This window comes from Pelodiscus sinensis, chromosome 1 (assembly GCF_052426305.1).
Source record: "Pelodiscus sinensis isolate ZL-2025 chromosome 1, ASM5242630v1, whole genome shotgun sequence".
Classification (NCBI taxonomy): domain Eukaryota; kingdom Metazoa; phylum Chordata; order Testudines; family Trionychidae; genus Pelodiscus; species Pelodiscus sinensis.
The window spans coordinates 242,649,550-242,671,065 of NC_143052.1; the positions used below are offsets into that span (position 1 = coordinate 242,649,550).

Here is a 21,516-nt window from a genome sequence, read left to right on the forward strand (position 1 = left end):
TGCTGCCCCCTCCCAGGGGCTTGGTACAGCTGGAGCAGCCCTCTGCCTGCCGCAGGGCTGCTCCCAGGCACCGGTTACCCAGCAAGCATCATCCAGTAAGGTTACTGGTTATCCATTCATATCCCTATCTTAGACCCCAATCTGGCAAGGATGTCAGGGAAGGTGCAGTGGCCCAACTGCAAAAAGTATCTTGCACTATCTGAACCTAAAATCACTAAAGACTTTAAAAAAATTAATATAAGGAAGCTCTGCATTTCATTCAAGTGAGACAATAAGAAAAACACTTCTATTAAAAAAAACAAAAACAAAAACTGATATGGTAGCAAAAAACTCCAGTCATCTTAAGAAGTGGGTTATGCCCACAAAAACTCATGATACCATCTACATGTTGTTAGTCTTTAAGGCGCTACCAGACCAGTTTATATTTTTTTACGTTTATCCTGTACAGACTAACTCAGCTACCCCCTGAAACTTCTATTTCAATCAGTTTTAGTTTGTGTCTAGTCAGTTTCCTTTTCTGGTTCTCCTGCACTACTAGAAAGATTCAGTCAAGTTACATAGCATACACAAAAGTTTAAATTCAATTCATATTAAGCGTAGTAAAAATCTTTAAATTATCTCTTTAAATGGAAAGAAACCTAAACTGGAAGCCAAAAATTCAGAATAGATGTTTTGATAAAAAGGAAAATGCCTATAAAATACCCAAACTGTAGACACAATAGTTACTGTGGGCATGATCCTTCCCATTGGTTCATCCTCATGCCAGTATCCCTCCTGACATCAGTAGGACTAAAGGCAGGAACAAGGGCGCTGAATTGGGACCAGTATTTGTAAGGCAAGAATGAAATGGTATTAATGAACTAACTATTTATAACAAAGTTAAAAAATTGAGACAATTTTTAGTAACTCACTGAAGTCAATTTTCAGAAGCCTCACAGTGGATTTTAAAGCATATCAGTGAAAAATGAATGAAGCAAAAATAAAAAAGTCCATTTAAAACAGAGGACCAATATCTTAAGAAAGGACATCTCAAGAAATACCAGGCCATAGGAGGAAGGATGGTCTTGTGGTTAAATCATAGGACTGTATCAGCCTGTCCTGTTTCTATTCTTGTCTCTGCTACATGTGCACTGTGAATTTCCCAAGGTCACACATCCTCTTTGTATTGCAGCAGCCTCATCTATAAAATGATAATACTTACCTACTGTACTTCTTGTGGGTGTTTTGGAAAATAATGTTTTTGTACACTGAGCTCTTCAGGTGGAAAGCATTATAAAGCCAAAAAAAAAAAAAAATCCATCGATTCTTGCACAGATGTGCTAGAGCACAGTTCTATGAATTACCAAGACAAGCCTCACTATTGGTAAAAAGACAGAAAATGTCTAAAACTGAATTATGAAGAAAGATTTTTGTAGTAAGTTTGACACTTGGGGTTATAACTGCCATGTCCATTCCATATTGATAAGTGAAAGGGGTGTTCTAAAATGGAAAAGGCCAAAAGGAACTGATTTAGACAATTGTTTGAATGGGTAATCTGAACTTATTTTAAATGTTTTGTCAGGCCTTCCTGATGCATCTACACCCTCCTGTGAAAACACTGTAATAAGCCACCAGAATGGAGGCCTAAATGCAACAGAAAGCAAAGGCAAAGTTAGACAGAAATCTATGATGAATAGTTCAAAGCACTTTAGATTAGAGGACTACCACAGACTGTATTATAGATTATTATATGGGTAAAAATAGAAAACTGTCCTCTGTAGAGTAGCAAATCACAGCTCTTCCTATTTTCCATTGAAAAGCGCAATCCTGTCCCACAGTTTTGCAAATTATTTTAAAAAAATAAATAAAAAACAAACAAAAAAAAACCTAGCGCAAAACAACCTGAAAATATCAGTCTAACTGGCTTAGATTAAAACAGAAGCACTGCAGATAAACTACACTGCAGCACTTCCTTCCCATTTAAAAGAAAAAGAACACAAAGCTCCTCTCACTAGAAGGACAGAGTTACAAATGTGAAGTCATTTAGCAGTGCAAAGTAGTAATAAAAATGAACAATATCATCATGTCAAAATTCTACCTCCACAAACTGCCTCAGGTTTTCGGTACAGCAAACAGGACCAAGCCTGCGCTATTATTAGCATAGGAACTAGATTTTTGCTACTACCCCGTAACATCCATGGTTTCGCCAATTAGCATAAAAGCTCTGCTCCAAAGATCTATTCCAGCAGGAGACCAAACACATAAAATATGATAAAATGTCGGGGGACATGTCCCCCGACATTTTATCATAGTCCCAGAGACTTCAAAGGGCCCAGGATTTCACTTCTGAAGATCTTATCCAGATGGTCAGGTACTTTCCCACTACAAATACAGCATCAATCCTAGTCTTGCAAGGGAGTCCAAGAGCTTTTGTCTTATTTTTATGTCAATTAAAATGGTATGGGATGTAAAAAGAAACACCCAGTTGTTCAGCTCAGATTTGTACAGCAACGAGAGGTCTCGCCATGATACATTCCATCTAGCTATAATACCTATAAATTCAAAAAGCAGTGATGATAGAGATTGTCAAAAGAATCAGCTTTAGAGTAGCTCTGGGCTGTAGATCAGATCCCTAATTCTAGATATTTATTTGCTAAGCCTATATTTCAGAAGCCACTAAATACAGAACTGACTGGGTGACTGAATATAATCAAAAGTGCTGAATGCACTCCCTGCTGTCATAACGCAGCCCTTATAGTGCCCACTGATTTTCAAAAACATATGCTTCTGCAAAAGTTAATCCTGCAAAGGATAAACATAAGTTTATCAAAGGGATCAGGAAGTGGAAAATTACATCACAGAAGGGATATTTAGCAACCCAGTCTTTCCCATATTGTTAAAAAAAGGTAGGCAAGGGAAGTGAGGTAGAGACCAGATTTTCAAATGAGGTCAGCACCCAATAGCTCCTAGTGCACTCAGATGTTGGGTGAAATGGGACCTGTTGTGTGCTGAACTCATTTGAAGGTTTGACTACTTCAAGTAGATGCCTAAACAAGGTCTGACATCTTGAAAATCATGCCCTCATTTCCAGCACTAAATGCTTTTGGAAAACTATCCCTAGACATTTAGGCCTATCGAAACCTAGGCGTCTGTTACGAATGAAGTGTGGAAGCAAAGATAATTTGTAGCAGAATTAAAAACCTTTACATATTCCCACCTGTAGCTAGAACAACGAAGATTTGAAAAAAGAATTAAGGATGTTTACCTCAGAATTCATCTGAGAGTAGCCGTGTTAGTCTGTAACTTTAAAAACAATGAGAAGTTCTGTAGCACTTCGGAGTCCAACAAATAGAATTATATCATGGGCTTTCGAGGGTAAAACCCACTTCATCAGATGAGTTGGAGTATACAAAATATTTAAAAGCAGCTACCTGTCAGTTATAGGACCAGTGTTACATGATGCTAATTGAGTCAAGCTGTATGTGTCCCATTCATAGCTTTTGATGTGTAAATGAGAATATTAAAGGTTGGGGAATTTGCTATTGTAGTGCATTAACCAGTTAATATCTTTATTTAATCCCAAGTTGAGAGTGTCAAATTTGTGAAAAAGTACAGAGGCCTTTGTACTAAAATAAAGCAAGCTCAGATTCTTTGCAGATAAGAGAAAGTTCAACTTTAATATGAGAAAGCAAAATCTTTTCTTACAACACAACTGAACAAGGAGGAGAGACTATAAATGGCTCTTTAGATAATCCTACACAAGCTGTTTTCCCTTATTTAGGGTCAGATACTATTCCGATTGAAAGGGAATTGGATCAGGCTCTTTGGAGTCAGTAGCACTATGCTGTGGTATTTTACTATATATGGACTTGAAAACCAACTTGATTCTGCTTGATTTTTTTTTTAAACATACAGGTTCTTACACACAACTCTGTGGATACCATTATGATCCTTCTATAATAATTGAAAACAAAACTGTCAATATTTTGGGTTGACTTTTCTCTCTTTAAAACTAAAAGAAAAAAAAAGAAAAAAAAAAACTTAATCTCCAGCTGTTCCCCCCCCCCCCCCGCATCACCATTAGTCAATTTCTTTGTGTTGTCTTGAAAGTGGGGGACTAGATCCAATTAACCAGTTAAGACACTGAGGGAACTCTCTTCTAAAATCTGGTGGTGTGTTTTTTGTTTTTGTTTTTTTAAACTGAAACAGACTATTGCTCATTTCAGAAATTCTCTTTGCAGGTCTTGATATTTGTTAGCTCCACAAATAAAGCAAGTTAAGAAAATGTAACATCCCTGTGGTGGGAAAAACACCTCAGAAGCCTAACACTGTAGCATTTAATTTCAGAAAGGGAAACTACACAAAACTGAGGAAGTTAGTTAAACAGAAATTAAAAGGTACAGTGACAAAAGTAAAAGCCCTGCCAGCTGCATAGAAACTTTTCAAATACCCCATAGTTGAGGCCCAATTTAAATATATATCCCAAATTAAAAACATAGTAAGAGAACCAAAGAAGTGCCACTGTGGCTTAACAACCAAGTAAAATAAACAGTGAGGCTACGGATACACTGCCTTCTTTTTTTTCCCAGAAGAGGATATGTAAATTGCACTCACATTTGCATATCTTCTTCCGATTCTTTTTGTAGAAGAGGTTTTGCCAATAAAAAGCCCCGTGCAGACGGGGTCATTTGTCGGAAAAAAAACCCCTCTTTTGCAAGATCCTGTAAAAGCTCGATTTTTGAGGAACAAATGATCTTGCGAAAGAGGGATTTTTCCAACAAATGGCCCTATCTATATGGGGCATTTTATCAGCAAAACCTCTTCCACAAAAAGACACAGAAGAAAATATGCAAATGCGAGCGTGATTTGCATACCCTCTTCTGCACAAAAACAGCAGTGTAACCATAGCCTGAGAGATAAAAAGGCATCATTTAAAAAGTGGAAGTTAAATCTTAGTGAGGAAAATAGAAAGGACCATAAACCCTGTCAATTAAGTATAAAAATAATAAGAAAAGCCAAAAAGGAGCTTGAAAAACAGATAGCCAAAAAAAAAAAAAAAAGTAATAGCAAAATGTTTTTTAAGTATATCAGAAGCAAGAAGCCTGCTAAACAACCAGTGGGGCCCCTGGACAATCGAGATGCCAACGGTGTACTCAAAGATTATAAAGTCATTGCAGAGAAACTAAATGCATTCTTTTAAAGGGAGATATGATAGAGGTATATAAAATCATGACTGATGTGGAAAAAGCGAATAAGGAAAATTATTTACTTGTTCCCATAATATAAGTACTAGGGGTCCCCAAATGAAATGAATAGGTAGCAGCTTTAAAAGAAAAACAAGGAAGTTTTCCTTTACACAGTGCATGGTTGGCCTGTGGAACTCATTGCCAGAGGAGGTTGTGAAGACCAGGACTTTAACAGGGTTCAAGAAAGAACTAGATACATTCACAGAGATTAAATCCATCAATGGCTATTAGCCAGGATGGGTAGCAATGGTGTCCCTAGCCTCAAAGAGGCTGGTAATGGGTGATGGGAGAGGGACTGCTTGACTATTTCCTGTTCTGTTCACTCCCTCTGGGGCATGTATTATTGGTCACTTTCAGCAGACAGGATACTGGGCTAGATGGACCTTTGATCTGACCCTGTATGGCCCTTTCTTATGTTCTTAAGAAGTTCTTTTGAACCATTAGGCCCATATGCATCAGAAGTTTCTCTTTTAACCCTCGACCATTCCTGGTGTAACTGTGTGCTCTTTGGTACCATGTTGAACTGTTTCACAGTTTTAGTATTAACCTGATCAGCAGTCCACAATTTATTCAATAGAAATGAACTTTTATTCAATTAACATTCAGTTACACTTGGAGCTGGGCAAAATTTTTAGGATGAATGTATTATGTAATGAATAAATGCAGTTTTTGTCAACCAAAACTAATTTGTGTGTGTGTCTCAGTTTTGGTAATTCCTAAATGGCCAAAGGAAGAGGTGGTAATGCTGCCCCCCCAAGTCCTTGCATAACATGTAGCCCATTGGTTAGGACACACATTAAGTATGTGCGAGACCCATTTTCAAATCCCTGCTATGGAAGAGACCTGAAATGAACTTTGATTCAGCAAAAACCGATAAACCTTTTGGATTGGATTCAACACAAACCACTTTTTTTTTTCTTCCAAACTGTCACCAAATCTACAAATCAATTAGTCAGTACCTCTAGTTCCACTGAAATCTACAATTCTATTGTTGGACAAGCAACTAAATAACCAATTCCCCAAGACTTTTACCATAATGTGACTTTTCCATTGGAAGTAGTGTGTGAAGTGCCATGAGAAAGAAAGCAGTAAGTTATATAAAACTGCACCGTCAGAAATAGATTGTTTCTGCTACACTGAAGTCAGGTTATGGCATGTACGCTTAAAAACAATGCTTCATCTTCCTGAACATTCCATCAAATTAGCAAGATTATATACCTGAAAATAAGTATCTTTAAACTCCAGCTTCAAAGGAAAACAAATAGCCTTGTCAGTGCAAATTCAGCATTAGGTGTCTGATGCATAGCTGAATCATTTAAATATTTAAAGTCTTATTTTTGAAACTAGACAATTGATTGAGGCTTACTGTTAGGAGACAGCTCATATTTCTCCACCCATTCAGGAGAGACAGGTTCCTCTTAGAGCCACGATGAATAAAACAGATCGTAACATTCTGAGTTTTGAATAATTTTCTCCAAAAACATCACTTCCATGCTATTAATCCTACCCTGAATATTGGCATATTGGATATATAGATTCTAATGTATTTCACATTAAGAAACATCACAATTTCATCCCTCCGAACAGGCTGGGTTTCAGAGAACCGTCCTGCTTTGACCCCCAAAACCCATCACGGTTCAAGAAAATCATGTCCCTTGGAGCTGACTGGGCCTGGCTTCTTGCTTTGGGCATCTCAACTTGGCTTTTGATGCAGGGACCTTGAGTGTCAAATGGCACTGACACCTGATGCACAGGGTCACAGCACCACTCGTTCACACTGAATTAGTGTGGTACTGTGTGTGCCGGAGGCCAAGTTGAAATACCCAGAGGGGGAAGCCAAGCCCAGCCAAACTTGTGGGAAAAGAACTGCCCACCCCTGCAGGGTGAGCTCACGCTGCAACTTCCCCATGTGTGTCTCTCCCCAGCCCCAGCAGTAGGTCCTTTAGCCACTTAAGAGTTTAGAGCAGTGATCGCCAACCTTTTAAAGTACAAGATCACTTTTCGAATTTAAGTGTAATCCAGGATCTACCTCAAACCCAAATACCTTTGTCCCCTTTCCTCTGTGCTCCTTCTCCAAGGCCCTGCCCCTGCTCGCTCCATTCTTCCGCCCTTTCATCAGGCAGGGACAGAGGATTGGGGCACAGGCTCCAGTCCTGGGCTAAGGGATTTGGAAGGTGAGAAGGTTCTGAGCTGAGCCTGGGGCAGGGAGTTGGGGTGGAGGTGGGGGTTCAGGGTACAAGCTCTGTAAGGGAGTTTGGGTCTAAGAGGGCTAAGGCAGGGGCTTGGGGTGTAGGTGGGAGTTCATACCTGGGACAGAGATTCAGGATGCAGGCTACAGCTGGATACTGTTTCCCACAGGTGGCTCCTGTGTGGTGCTGCAGTGGGGCTACGGCAAGCTCACCCCTGCCCTGGCCCTGCACCACTCTCAAAAGCAGCCAGAAAACTCCCTCCATCCCAAACCCTGTTGTGCTCCCCTCTGTGGAGATAGACTACACTACAGGGTGGGAGAGGAAAACAGCTCCAAGGCAAAGGGTAGGAGATGCACAAGGTGGGGGGAGGAGGGGGGGGGGAGGGGAAGAGGGAGAGGAGCAGCTGAAGTGCTGCACTTGATAGCCTCTCAGCCAAACCAATCAAGATCACCTGTCAGAGGCTCCAAGATCTACCTGTAGATCCCAATCTACTGGTTGGTGACCACTGGTTTAGAAGTATACAATTAAAGGCCTGATAACAGAAGGGAAGGATGTACTTTATGAAGGGTGAAACGGCCTGCTACTGGGGGCAGTAATCTTGTAAAATTGTACAAGCTAATCTAAGTCTTGTCTTGTCCTGTCAATTTTGGAAAGAAAGTAAACCCAGGTTGCTAGAGGAAGTGGTATTGGGAATTCAGTAAGTGCCATTCCTTCCCTTATAAGCTTGAGCATGGTGATTGCTTTACTGCTTCAACAGCTTTTACAGGACTACTTTTGGTCAGTAAAAACTGTGTGACACTTTTCAAAGCATGGGGGTGCTAGTCCTTGTGCATTGGATGAGCTGTAATTTGGGCAATTACATTATGGCCACCCAAGTTCTGGATTCCCATTTCAACAGAATATGGAATTTTCATCATCTTCATTGCTGTGAGATAGTATTATGGCATGTGCAGTTATACTGCAGCCTACCTTCTTCTCTTCCCTAAGCACTCGCTTCCCACCCCCACACATTGGGGACCTGCAGACCTTCATAGCTAAAAGCACAGACTACTATATGTTTAGCTAAAGAGCTGGGCTCTATAGATGGGGCTTCAACAAGATCATATCCTCTGCAGATCAGCACAGGGGGTGGACCTCCCTTTATGTATTCTTTTAGTTTTTTAACAATTTTAAAAGCAAACCTGAATAGCTCAATATTCATTCAGCTATATGATGTTCAAGTTTATTTTTAATCCATATATAACATACATTATTATGTAACCTTGTTTTAAAAAATGTCATCCTTTTAACATCCTCATTGAAATGCAGATCTCTCTAAAGGGAAGGGTGATCTCGAGAGACAGCACTGACAGTCGTTCTGCTGAGCAGCAACAGCAGTAACTTCAGCATATTAGGTAAGCAACGAAGATAGGAAGATTGAAGATAAAGTGTTAATGCTCTTAGTGACTAAACACTAAAATGAACCAAACACTTACCCTTCCACTCCAGACCTAGCAGCCAACGAGACACTAAGCTTCAGTTATATCATTTAAACAATTCCCACCAAGTGGGAGATTTAAATTCTTGTTAATTTGTCCTCCCTCAGAGAAGAGCAGGAGAACCAGTTGAGTCCATATGTTAAACACACAGCTTAATTCCTAAAAACAACTGTACCAGCAATAAAACCACATTCCAGGGGCAAGCACTTGTAATGCATGTAGTGAAGAAGAAGAAGAAAAAAAAGACAGCACAGTGGCAGACTACTCCACCTGCTCTGCTCACACTAGCTAGGGCTTCCTGTCCCATGAGCACAAGGCATTTTTCTAAAAAGAACTCTTCATCTGATTCTTCATTAAAATCATAAATGTAGGCTTTGGCAAGAAACATGCACAGCATCATCATAGTCATCTTTTGTACAAGGAGATTACTCACTGATCATTCTTGCAAACAATTTGCTGACGTGCATTTTGATGGGGGTGCGCCAGTACAGCAGCACCCAAGGCAGCAAGTCAGACACTCACTGTTTTGATATTTCCAGTGATGAAATGTCTTGATAGTGTCAGTAGCCAACTCAAGTTTTGGATTCTTCCAAATGATTCTCTAAGGGTTTCTAATACTAACACTTGAAATTAGCATTAAAACCATTTTAAAAATGCTTGTCTATGTTTTACTGTTTTTCTTTGTGACACTGAGCACCAAATACTGGAGCATTAGCTTCACTAAATGCTTTCATCTCCAGGCAAGTGGGTGTTGCACCTTTGAAGCGCTATTTGAGTCAGGATTTCTCTTTTCCTTAGGATCCACAATTTTACATTCCTAGAGCAGATGTGATCACCTCATATCAAAAAAGATCTCCTGGCATTGGAAGAAGTTCAGAAAAGGGCAACAAAAATTATCAGGGGCTTGGAATGAATGCCATATGAGGAGAGATTAATAAGACTGGGAGTTTTCAGCTTGGAAAAGAGGAGATATGCTAGATGTCTATAAAATTATGACTGGTATCAAGACACTAAAAGACAAGTTATTCGCTTGTTCCAATATCATAAGAATTAGGGGTCACCCAATGAACTTAACAGGGAACAGGGTTGTGTGTGTGTGTGTGTGGGGGGGGGGTTTAAAAGAAGCATTTCTTCACAGAAATAAGTCAACCTGTGGAACTCCTTGCCAAAGGATGTTGTGAAGGCCACGGCTTAATAAAATTCATGGGAAGAAATGTCCATCAATAGTTATCAGCCAGGATGGACAGGAATAATATCCCTAGTGTCGGTCAGAAGCTAGGAATGAGTGACAGGGGATGGATCACTCAATGATTATCTGTTCAGTTCATTCTCTCTGCTGCATCTGGCATTGGCTAATGTTGGAAGATAAGATGTCTAGGTGGACCTTTGGTCTGACCTTATATGACTGTTCTTGAAGACACTTTCAGATGCTCCCTCTGCTGTTCCAAGTAATGGTAGTTACTGCAAACGTGAGATGACAGCAGGAATTCTTGATCATTTCATAGAGTATTATGAAGTCAAACGTACATCATCATGTATAGTAGCTGCAGTATGTCAGAGACAGACCTGTGCTCAAAACCTTCACAACAATCCAGCATAGTGAAACCGATTCATGAAAGATGCAGGTTTGAAGCAAAAAGAAATTGCATATCAAGAGATTAGAAATCATTCATTCATTCATTCTCCTTGAATGGTTGGGAGAGAGGAAACATTGATTATGTAGACCTCATAGTCAGTTATCTACATCCGTACTATAACTTCAGATTTCTCAGGACTTCCATCCCAAAATTAGTTAATAAAAGCTGAAACATTTAAGAAACAGACAATTTTTTAAACAATTATTACAGTGTATATGCACATACACAGCATATAGTAGTAAAATCATTCCTGAAGTGTTCATTCTAATTTTAGCTGTCTCAGCTTATTATTCTAAATACACGAGTGACTTTATAATTGTATTTGACAGTCACATATGACAAATACATGTCTAGAGAAGCAAGAGGGACATGTTCCTAGAAAAAGCATGATGGACTAAACAGAAGATTGTTCCAAGTGCTTAAATGAGAAAAATGTAATGTGACCTAAATGTGTCTGATTTAGTACTTTATCAAACAGGCCAATGTGGATTGAATGGAATATTACACTTTTCTAACTCACTGTCTGTCATCAGATTTAAGACTCAAACTTTGTTTGAGTCTTAATTTCTGCTTTCTGACTAAAATGAGAATGAAAAGAAAATTCTAGTACCTCAACTACTATTGTATTAAGATTTGAGAAGAGCCTTATCAAATGATAGGGGTTTGTTGTACTGAGATTTAAACAAACAAAAAAAACCCACCACATCGGTCTCTGAAACTTGAGGTAATTACACAGTTTACCTTTAAAAATATGCTCAAAATGTTCTTTTCCAGACTAACACCCCAACACTATTTCCTTGTTAAATATGCCCAGCATCAACACTCCTTTCCTCAAGAAAAACAACGGGAAAACACATTCCTTCCAAGCATGCCCTGAAAGACAGCATCAAGTTTTGCAGGGCCAGTTGTGGCGGGGAAGGCAAGTTTCAAAATTCCTGAAAACTCCTTGTCCAGCTTCCTTAAGGAACTTGCTGGGTTGGGTGCTGCTAGGTGGCCTCAGAAGGCACACATGGTAAAGATTATCAGAACTGGTCAGGAATTTTCTGTTGGGATGATTTTCTGATGGAAAATCCCAAGGGATTAGTTCCCTGCCAAATTTCAAGTTCCAACAACATTGCAGCTAAGGTATGAGGTTAAAAAAACGAAGTACATCCTTATTTACAACAGCAGATGCATTGGTTTTCTATTCTCTTTCCCTACTGAAAATTGCTAAACCATTTAAACTCAAATTAAAACACCTGAACAAAATCACTCATGCTCCTGGATTAAGAAAAAAACATGAAAAAGCAGTAGTCTGTTAAATACAAACAACAGATATAAATCATGTGTGCAACCTAAATGACAGGTATTTTTTCCTACAAAACTGTACAAAAATACATTAATAAGATATAGTAAAATTAAATAATCTAAATCTGCCTTAATTACCTTAAAGATTAAAAACATCAATACAACAAATGGAAGAAAAAACAATAGAAGCGTGTGGTGTAGACCTAGATAAAGCAAATGAAGATTTATTTTGAAAAAGCAAAGAAAGAGAAAATATTCAAAATGTCACAATCAGATAAGTTCAGAAAATATTTCTGAAAGAAAACTAGTAAACAAATTGTTTTCTGAAGTCTGTTCATGACTCTCTGGGGTTGCGTCCTCACATTAAGCACTCATGGCTTAGCAGCATCTTCACCAGGCAGGCCCTCCCAGAGGGATGACAAATTCCACATAACTACAGTATGAGGGCTCTGACCATGACCAGGCCACCCCTCACTCTACTGAATCTCTCACTCAAAGAAAGAGAAATGTTTTGTTCTGCTTTGTTTTCTCTCTATGATAAAGCCCCTAGTTCACTCAAAATGCTGAGCTCTAGCAGAAGAGGATGATTCAGTCTCCACTCTTCAACATGTGGTCTATGTTCTGTGGCATGTACCAGTAACTGGAACATATCCATTTTTATTCCCAGTTACCCCTTGCTGTCGGCTTTGCCTTACCTACAGCTTCTAGGGCTTTATACTAATTTCAGGTACATAGGAATGTAGTCTCTCTCCTGGCCTAGATCCCTTCATGCTGTCTGGCTATGAGAGAGGGCCCCGTAATAAATTATCTGCCTGGCTCTCAAAGGAGATGCAGGAGGCTGCAACTCTAATCTCAGGCAGCCTGCCCCTTGGTCCTATCTAAGGGTCTGATATGGTCCCCACTATTATAGCATCTGAACGCTTCACAAGTTTTACTGTTATCCTCACAACATCTCCCGCCCCCCCCCCCCGAAGAACTGCATTAAATACTAATTTATTTAACAGAGACTTCCCCAAACCCACACATTAAAGCTGTAGGCAAAGCAGGGAATTACATCCAATTTTCCTGAAACCTAGTGCCTTAATCTCCCGACAAACCTTCTGCTCCATCCGCTCATGTCATTGTGCTCCCTCCATTGCCTTGCTACCAGGGAAAACAACATGGCCCCCCTCTGCATTTTAACTTTACTCACAAGTAAAAGAGGTCAATATGCCTCTCCCCCCAATCCTGTCCAAGCCTGCTTAATCTTCATTGCTCCCCTTCACAGACCCTGGGTCCCAGAGCTCCTTCCATAAGGTGCCATGGAGACAGCTTCCCTTTCCTTCCAGCTATCTGTGGAATGATCCCATCCCACATGGATCTCAGGGAGGGATGATCTGGGCCATAATGAAGAAGCTCACAATATGTTGCTGCACATCTGAGATCAATACAGAGCCCTGGAAAGTGCTAGTCAAAGCTGCCTGCTAACATGTTTACATTTTGTCCAACTTTAAGCAAGCCCTAATGAAGGAGGGAGCTCAGTGATGATGTGCAGAAACTCGTGCCATTATTTAGCACTTAATTCAAATGCATAGATTTAAATGTATACACCACTGTGAAGGCTGGGCTGGATAGCTACAGTTCATAAAATTATCTTAATCCACATAAAATCTACATCCTAAATATACAGCCAGTTCTTAGAGACAACTCCCCCCAACACACACAAATACCAAAAGTTCCACCTCACGATTAATCCTCCCAGACTCTTAATTCTTCTAGTCTTACCTTTAAATATTTCTTCCTTCCTTCCTATGCAGTGTGCCTTGTAGTATGTTCCTCCATACCCGGTGCAGTAATAGGAATGGATACTGATGAACACAGTGCAGCAGAAGCTCACACATGGATAATTTAATTAATTATTCTAAACCGAGAAGCCACCCCTTATGCATACCAGTTTCATTTAAATAATGACGTTTCAAAAGCAGCAACTCTGGAATGTAAATGCCAGCCCAGCAAGTTACAGCCCTTCTCTCTGGTATTCCTCAACAACAATCATGCATACCAAATAATAGAAAGCAGAACTGGACATGTGAATTGAACAAGCAGAATAAGGAAGCAATTTATGGATGTCACTATTTCCACAAAACATGCTTTTCAGTTTTGCAGTGAATTGCAGCTGCACTATTTATAGCCAACAATGTCTCCATGTATCATTTACCTCCCAGAGAAATAAATTTTTGTGGAAATTTTTTAATTAAGGAATTTTAAAAAATAATATATTTTTGTTTGAGCCTCCAGTTTTAGAATGACAAATGCACCCTGTAAATGAAACTCTCTTCCCCCTTCCCTTTCCTTATTGCATAGGGCTTTTCATAGAGATCAGAACCAAAATAAATATTTGTCAGAGTGAAAATTACAGCTTAAGCAGTGTTGTCTAAAGGAGAGCAGAATGGCTCTCCAAGATAACATCTCCTTCCTGCAAGCTATAAGTGGTTATAATTGTCATAATAATGTTCTAAATGCATCTCTACAAAAACTTGTTTCTTGCAACAAGTGCAAAACAATGTAATTCATAATGTGATATATTATGTAATACATCTAAGACTAAAAAGATACATTGAAGATTTACATATACATAATCCCTCACTACTCCGACAGTATATTTATACACTATTGTGCATGCTGAAAATTCAAGAATTCAATTTCTTCTGCCTTTACTACTCTATCCCACATCACATGTTCCTCTATACTATCATTTGCCAGAGTTACTGGGTAATACATAATTTCTATGCAATTAAGTCAGCAGGAAAAAATGGAAAACGAATAAAGTGGGACACACCTGCGCTTTTCTTCAGGAGGAGCCACAATTCTGCAATATCTTTGTAAAGCAAGGAGATCAGACTTAAGGTCATATTGCCACAAGTCAATTTAGAGCAACGCAGCTCCGTAGACAGTGACCTATTTATCTGTAAGCCTGTCTTCAGAACACAAAGCAAGCATAAAATTCCATCTTTCAGTCAAAGCCAAGCTCCATGGGATACAATACCTTTCTTCAAATTACATGCAAAGCAAGTGTGCCTTTCAACCCGATCAGAGCTCTGGCAAAGGGTTAGCTGTTTACTGGCTATTTATCAGTTTCAAGTCTTATTTTATAAAGAACTGGCATGGATTACCCTCAGTTTATTTACTTAGAGTGTGAACACATTCACTGTTTAAATACTATCAAGAACGTGTTAAAAATTTAAGCTCTCAGTGTTGCATGTCAAAAACCTCCCTGTAGGAGCCCTACATTTAACAAATGGTCAAGTCTCAAGTAAAGCGATCTTTTTTCCCTCCCCAACACAAGGAAATATATTGTCCAACACACAGCTGTCTTCCCCAAAGACTATTCTGATTAGCAAATCTCTTGGAATTTAACTGGGCATTTCATAGTAGGGAGATCTCACCCTTGCATCTGACTGAAATAGATCAGAATATTTTGCCTGACAGTAAGGCCCTCCTCCCACATCCCTCATAAACCATGTGTTCTTTATGAAGATTTGTACCACTTTTGGTGGATTTACATAGGGGCTATTCTCTAAAAAAATAACCCTATTTTACTTACAAAGTCATATTGGTCAAAATGTACCCTGAGGCTTTTTTTTAAGTCAATTTTTAAGAAAATCAGTCTCGATCGGTTATTTTTGTATGACCTTTCACACAGTAACATTTAGCCGTCTTGCTCTACCTTTAAGGTAATTGCTGAAGGATAGATGATCAGTTAATTAATGGTCTCAAGATTATTTAGCAGCAATCCAGCCTCACTAATACGGAGACTAAGAAGATAAAGGAGAGTGGCAGCAACAGCAATTAGCTGTCCTATATGAAAATTCATAGCCCCCCTTTCCCCCCCACCCATGCTGTTATAAGAGCTCTTTTCCAACAAGACAGCGCAAAAGGGGAAAAAAGAATAGTGGGGATAAAGAGCGCGAGTTGGTTATATCTGCTTACAATGATCCATTTTCATGGGGCAAGGTTCAGTTATACATTCAACAATCCATACTATCAAACAATTTTACATAACCAGAATCAGCAGAAAACAAGTGACCAGTGGAATACATGAGATATTTCAACTGCTTACCTGAAAAAAGTGTTTTACAGGTCTGCCTACTACACATCCATCCTCAATGAGGCAGAAATACTTGTTTTCAAAGCCACTTACCATGTATGAAAATACTCATATTTTAAATATAAATATTAGACAGGCTGGTACAGTACACTGCCTTAAAATACATCAGAGTAATTAAACTAAAGAAATTCAGGTAATTCATTCTTAGCATTCACTATTATTCTTTTTGGGTATGTAAGGATTCACAATGTAGCTGGATCCTAGAGAACTTTTTTTTTTTTTTAAAATTACAGTTGGACTAAAAAATGGACTGCTCCCTAAAAATACTTTAACTGCTCTAGATCTTATGCAATACTCAAGAACTATTACAATTTTTGACTTCCAAAGTGTCCGCCATCTGCAAACTCAAAGGATCATACTGTGAAACGGTTAAATACTATCTCAATTTTAGAAATGTGGAAGCTGAACCAATGAGATTTAAGTGAGTTGTTCTGTGTCTCAAAATACATGTGTGGCAGTCAGGAACAGAGCCCAGATCTAGACTCACATTCTTATGCCTCAGCCATGAGACCCCAACTCTCTCTTGAAGAGTAACAGATTGCTCCAGATTGTCACCTGGTATCACCTGCATGGCTTGTTGAGAGCAGTCTGTACAGAGGATCAAGACCTTGAATTCCAATCCTCAGACAGCATCTGTAATTAAAATTATCCTATTTATAACTTTTGCAGTACAAAGTGATCCCAGGCAGAGCTATTTCTCTTCCCTATTAGGATATCAAAATAGTATTTTGGAAATAAATTCCATTAATCTTAAAATACACATATGCTGCTGTTTTTTCCTTATTTAACAGCACAAAGTCACTCCGATTCAGCAGCTAGCGTGAACTCAGCACTATATCTGGTTGATCAGACAACTATTAACAGCTATGAGAGTCAACCATTTAACCCAGTAGTCTTCAAATTGTGGGGCTCACCCCTCTCTAGGAGCACACAACAGGGTATGGGCAAGCCCCCACAGCAGAGATAGCTGCCCAGGCCATTCCTCATGAAAAGTGGGGAGTGACAGCCCCCCAAGCTTTGCTCCTATCCTTGCCCCCAATTCCACTTCTGCCCCCGCACCACCTCAGTCTTAGCACTTTGACTGAGGCTCCACTCCTGGCCCTACACGTGCCTTCTCTCCCCCACCAGCTGTGGCCTTCAGCTCCCATCGTCGTCCCCTCCTTCAGAGCTGTGGCCTCATTCTGAGCCCTGACTCCAGAAAGAGGAGGTGCAAGGACAGGTAAGAAGGGACATAACGTGACAAGTTTGGGGACCACTGGTATGAAGCTCCTTGCAGAGCATGCTGGAAATGCAGCCCTCATAAAACGTATTTAACTACGGAGAAAGGGTAAGATTCTTTTCAAATTAAGTGGCGGAAAGACAGGGACTGCCTTTAAAAACATTTGTGGGAAACCAGGCAAAATAAAGTGGAAGAGGGGACTAAGCCACTGCCATAAAAGCAGAGATAGGAATCCTCCTACATAAACATTTCAGTAAGATAACAATCAGAAATATACAACCTGACACACTGGCATAGTTGAATTTAAGAATTTCTTAAACAAATAAAAAAACAACCCCCAAAACCTATACTGTGTGGTCAAGATAGAGATGAAGTGTAATAATTTATGTAGATTAGAACGGCTTTTTCCTGCATCCTGTTACATTGTAAGAAAGGCAGACACATAGCTCATCACACACACAAGGATTTCAAAGTACAGGGATTTCCCTGCAGATGAGGCGATACAAATTTCTATCTGCACAGGACTCTAAATATTCTGTCGTCATCTGAGATATTTATTTCTATCAGCAGATAGAAATCCGTATCCACTCACTGAATGGCAGGTCCTGGGAACCACAGTAACCAAAGGAAAGAACATGGTACCCCAGGTCCCAGGAGCCAGCACCTCTTAGCTCTGTAACTCTTAGCTCTGTAACCTGTGTCACATGTCAGGGATTGTACAGCCCCGCTGGGGGGTAAGACTGGGACCCCCAGCCTCGGATAGCCGCATGGCCAGGAGAAGCTGCCAACATGGGACATTAACTCCTCAGAGTGGCAGCACCAGGTTCTTCTCTGGCTACTGCAGTGCCTGGGAGAAGAGCCCTGTCATTCAGTGGATACCAAATTCTATCCGCAGATTGAAATGTGCGTCCACACAGGGCTCTAAGAGTATCAATAGGATGGTAAGTAGGATCCTTGTAAATTTCAGAATATTTAGTTCTGTACAACTTGTGCCTCCAGATCAGTGGCACATCCATGGGTACCCGCATGGCCCCACAGTACGCTAACATCTTTATGGCTGACTTAGAACAACGTTTCTTCAGATCCTATCCCCTTTTACTCCTCCTTTACTTACGCTACATCGATGACATCTTATGATCTGGACCCATGGCCAAGCAACACTGGACGCATTCCAGAGACTAACAACCTACACCCCACCACCAATCTCAGTCTAGACCATTCAACACGAGAGATCCATTTCCTGGACACCACAGTACAAATCACGAATGGAAAATTAAATACCACTCTACAGAAAACCCACTGACTGCTACACTTACCTACATGCCTCTAACATCCATCCAGGACACACCATACAATCCATCGTCTATAGTCAAGCCCTTAGGTACAACTGTCTCTGCTCTAATTCCACTGACAGAGACCAGAAACTTCAAGAGCTCTACCGAGCATTTATAAATCTCAATTACCCACCGGGGAAATAAAAAAAACAAATTGAAAGAGCCAGACAAATACCCAGAAACCATCTACTTCAAGATGGGCCCAAGAAAACCAACAATAGAACACCACCTGCCATCACCTATAGCCCCCAACTTAAACCCCTCCAACGTATTATCAATAACCTACAACGTATACTGGAACAGGATACTACACTCCGAGAGGCTCTGGGGGACAGACCCATAGTCTCCTATAGACAACCTAACCTCAGGAAGATTCTTACCAACAACCACAGGACATGCACATTAATACCAACCCTAGAGCTTTCCCTTGCAACAAACCCCCTTGGCCAACTTTGTCCACATATTTACTCTGGTGACACCATCACTGGACCTAACCATGTCAGTTATATGATCAAGAACACATATTCCTGCTCATCCAGAAATATAATTTATGCCATCATGTGCCAACAGTGTCCTTCTGCTATGTATATTGGACAGACTTCTCAGACACTTCGCCAAAGAATTAATACCCACAAATCAGACATCTTCACAAGGAAAAACCAGTTGCTTTTCATTTCAGCCTACCTGGACATAGTCTTAATGACCTTACTACCTGCATCTTACTTCAAAGAGACTTTAACACCAGATTACAGAAAGAAACTTCAGAACTGCCTTTCATGCTTAAATTTGACACTTTACGAATGGGCCTCAGCGAAGATGCTAATTACCTTAACCATGACAAAGATGGCTTCCCACTTATCACCCCGATTAGCCATTCATTGACTCAAATAGCTATTCCCTCCCTTTTACCCCACCTTCTGTGCTAAATTTGATTTGTCAGTTTAATAATATGTTCACTTTTTTCCCCACTGTATTCCTTTGGTATATATGGTCATGGCAATTCTCTTCCAGAATATGATCTGAGGAAGTGGGTCTGGCCCACGAAAGCTCATCTTGTTAGTCTTGAAAGTGCTACAAAGTTTTTCCTTTTGTTTTAGTTCTGTAGAAGTCTTCAGTTATATGTACAATTGTTGTGGGAAGGAGCCAGCCAGAAGCATGAGGGGGATTCCAAAGCAGATGCATTTTAAGATGTTATTTGTGTCTGTCCACTTCCCATTGTGTGTTTCAGAAGGAAAAACAAAACAAAACCAACCACCATCGGCCTGGTACAAAACCTAATGCATTTCTGTCCTTTGTAGAAATAGAAATGGAAGAGTCAAACTTACAGGGCAAAGATTGCAGTATGTGAATGCATACATGTCAGGTACCAGGCTCTTCTTGAAGCAAACAGAAAAGTTCATAAAGAAATGCAGCACCAATAGCCCAAGAGATTCCAGAAGAAAGATACACACGTCCGTACAAAAACATTTATATTCTGTTAAACATTTTACCCCAAGTATCCTCTGCCTCCAGATCAATCTCACTCCAAGGCTACGTATAAACTACACCCCTCTGTCAGTAAAGGGATGTAAACATATCGAAAGTGCAAATTAAGCAGGGATTTAAATATCCCGCCCTTCATTTGCATAATGGTGGCTGGCGCTTTTCTCAAAATGGGGCTTTTCTAAAAAAGCGGCAGTTTAGATGGGACATTTTCGATAGAAATGCCCCTTTTCGAGAGATCCTGTACTCTGAGGATCTTTTGTAATGGGGCATTTCTGTCAAAAATGCCCTGTCTAAACTGCTGGGTTTTTTCAAAAAGCCCCGTTTCGAAAAAAAAGCAGCGTCCACCATTATGCAAATGAAGCACAGGACATTTAAATCCCTGCTTCATTTGCACTTTCATTATGTCTAATTTACATATTTTTGCCAACAGAGGGGTGTAGTTTAGAAGTAGCTCAAAGGAAGGGTTCAAAATTCACCACAGTTACATTACTGAAGAAATGGAAATGGGGCTTAATAAAGAGGTATGGTATGTCAAGGAAGGGAGAAGATTTTGTGGTTTTGTCATTTTTAAAGAAGTACAACTAAAACCCCTAAGATGTTGGCTACCAGATCAGGTGCCTGCTTATACCAAGGCCCCTAAGTTGCAACTGACCATTGTAAAATATGTAACAGGAACCAATCTGGCTTACCTGTGTGTTAGTGTTAATAGAGTTACAAACATGAGCTTCAGAGTTAGTCTGTACTAGGAAAAACTTAAAAAACAACAAATAGTCTAGTAGCACCTTAAATAAATAAAATATGTAAATGGTATCATGAGCTTTCGCGGGCACAACCCACTTCTTTGGATGATTTTCATGTTTAGACGAATGAAACGCCTGTATGGTGCAACATGCATTAATCTCATTTACAATGCTTGTTATAAGGAAATATGTGAGTGTTTGCTCTGTAACTGCAAATCACTGGACAGAAGCATTAAGAAGCATGTCATACTAGTTTTCAACAAGAGATGTTATCTCTTGCCTAACAAAGGCACTAGATGAACCATTGTGGAACAAGACAAAGGTTTTATGATCAATTCCCCCTCAGCCCTTCTCCCCTTCCTTGCCCAACAGCTGAATTTACAATTGGAAAGCAGGAAGGAGAAAGGAATACGAAGCCCTAAAAAGGGGGAACTGTATCTTGTGTGCTACTTGGACACTGAGGGACAAGGATTGCTAAGCATAAGTAAAAGATTCCCAGGGTTTGGCCTGGGACTGTGTTAGTCCTAAAGAGCATAGAGAGTAGTGGTCTCCAACCTTTTTATGCCCAAGATCGCTCTCTGAATTTAAGGACAGGTGAAAATTTACCCTGTCCCTTCCCTGCGGGGAGATAGGGTGCTGGCTGTGAGGGGGGTCAGTGCAGAAGCCTGGGGTGTGGGAAGAGCTATGGGTTGCTGGCTCTGGGAGAGGATCAGGCTGGGACAAGGAACTAGGGAGCAGGCTATGGGAAGTGGTTGGCCTGCAGCTTCCCACCGCG

At 40.1% G+C, this 21,516-nt stretch overlaps 1 protein-coding gene across 16 annotated transcripts in view; it reads right to left on the bottom strand.

Annotated features, from left to right (window-relative positions):
• MCF2L (MCF.2 cell line derived transforming sequence like) overlaps nucleotides 1–21,516 on the bottom strand; it is a 249,952-nt gene that overhangs the window by 111,950 nt on the left and 116,486 nt on the right. Inside the window, exon 1 of one of the 16 annotated variants that reach the window (XM_075917712.2) lies at nucleotides 13,581–13,840. The exons of the other annotated variants lie outside the window; for them this stretch is intronic. The gene's annotated coding sequence lies outside the window, so the exon portion shown is untranslated. Of the gene's footprint in view, nucleotides 1–13,580; nucleotides 13,841–21,516 lie in introns of those variants that run through there. 16 annotated transcript variants of the gene reach the window in all.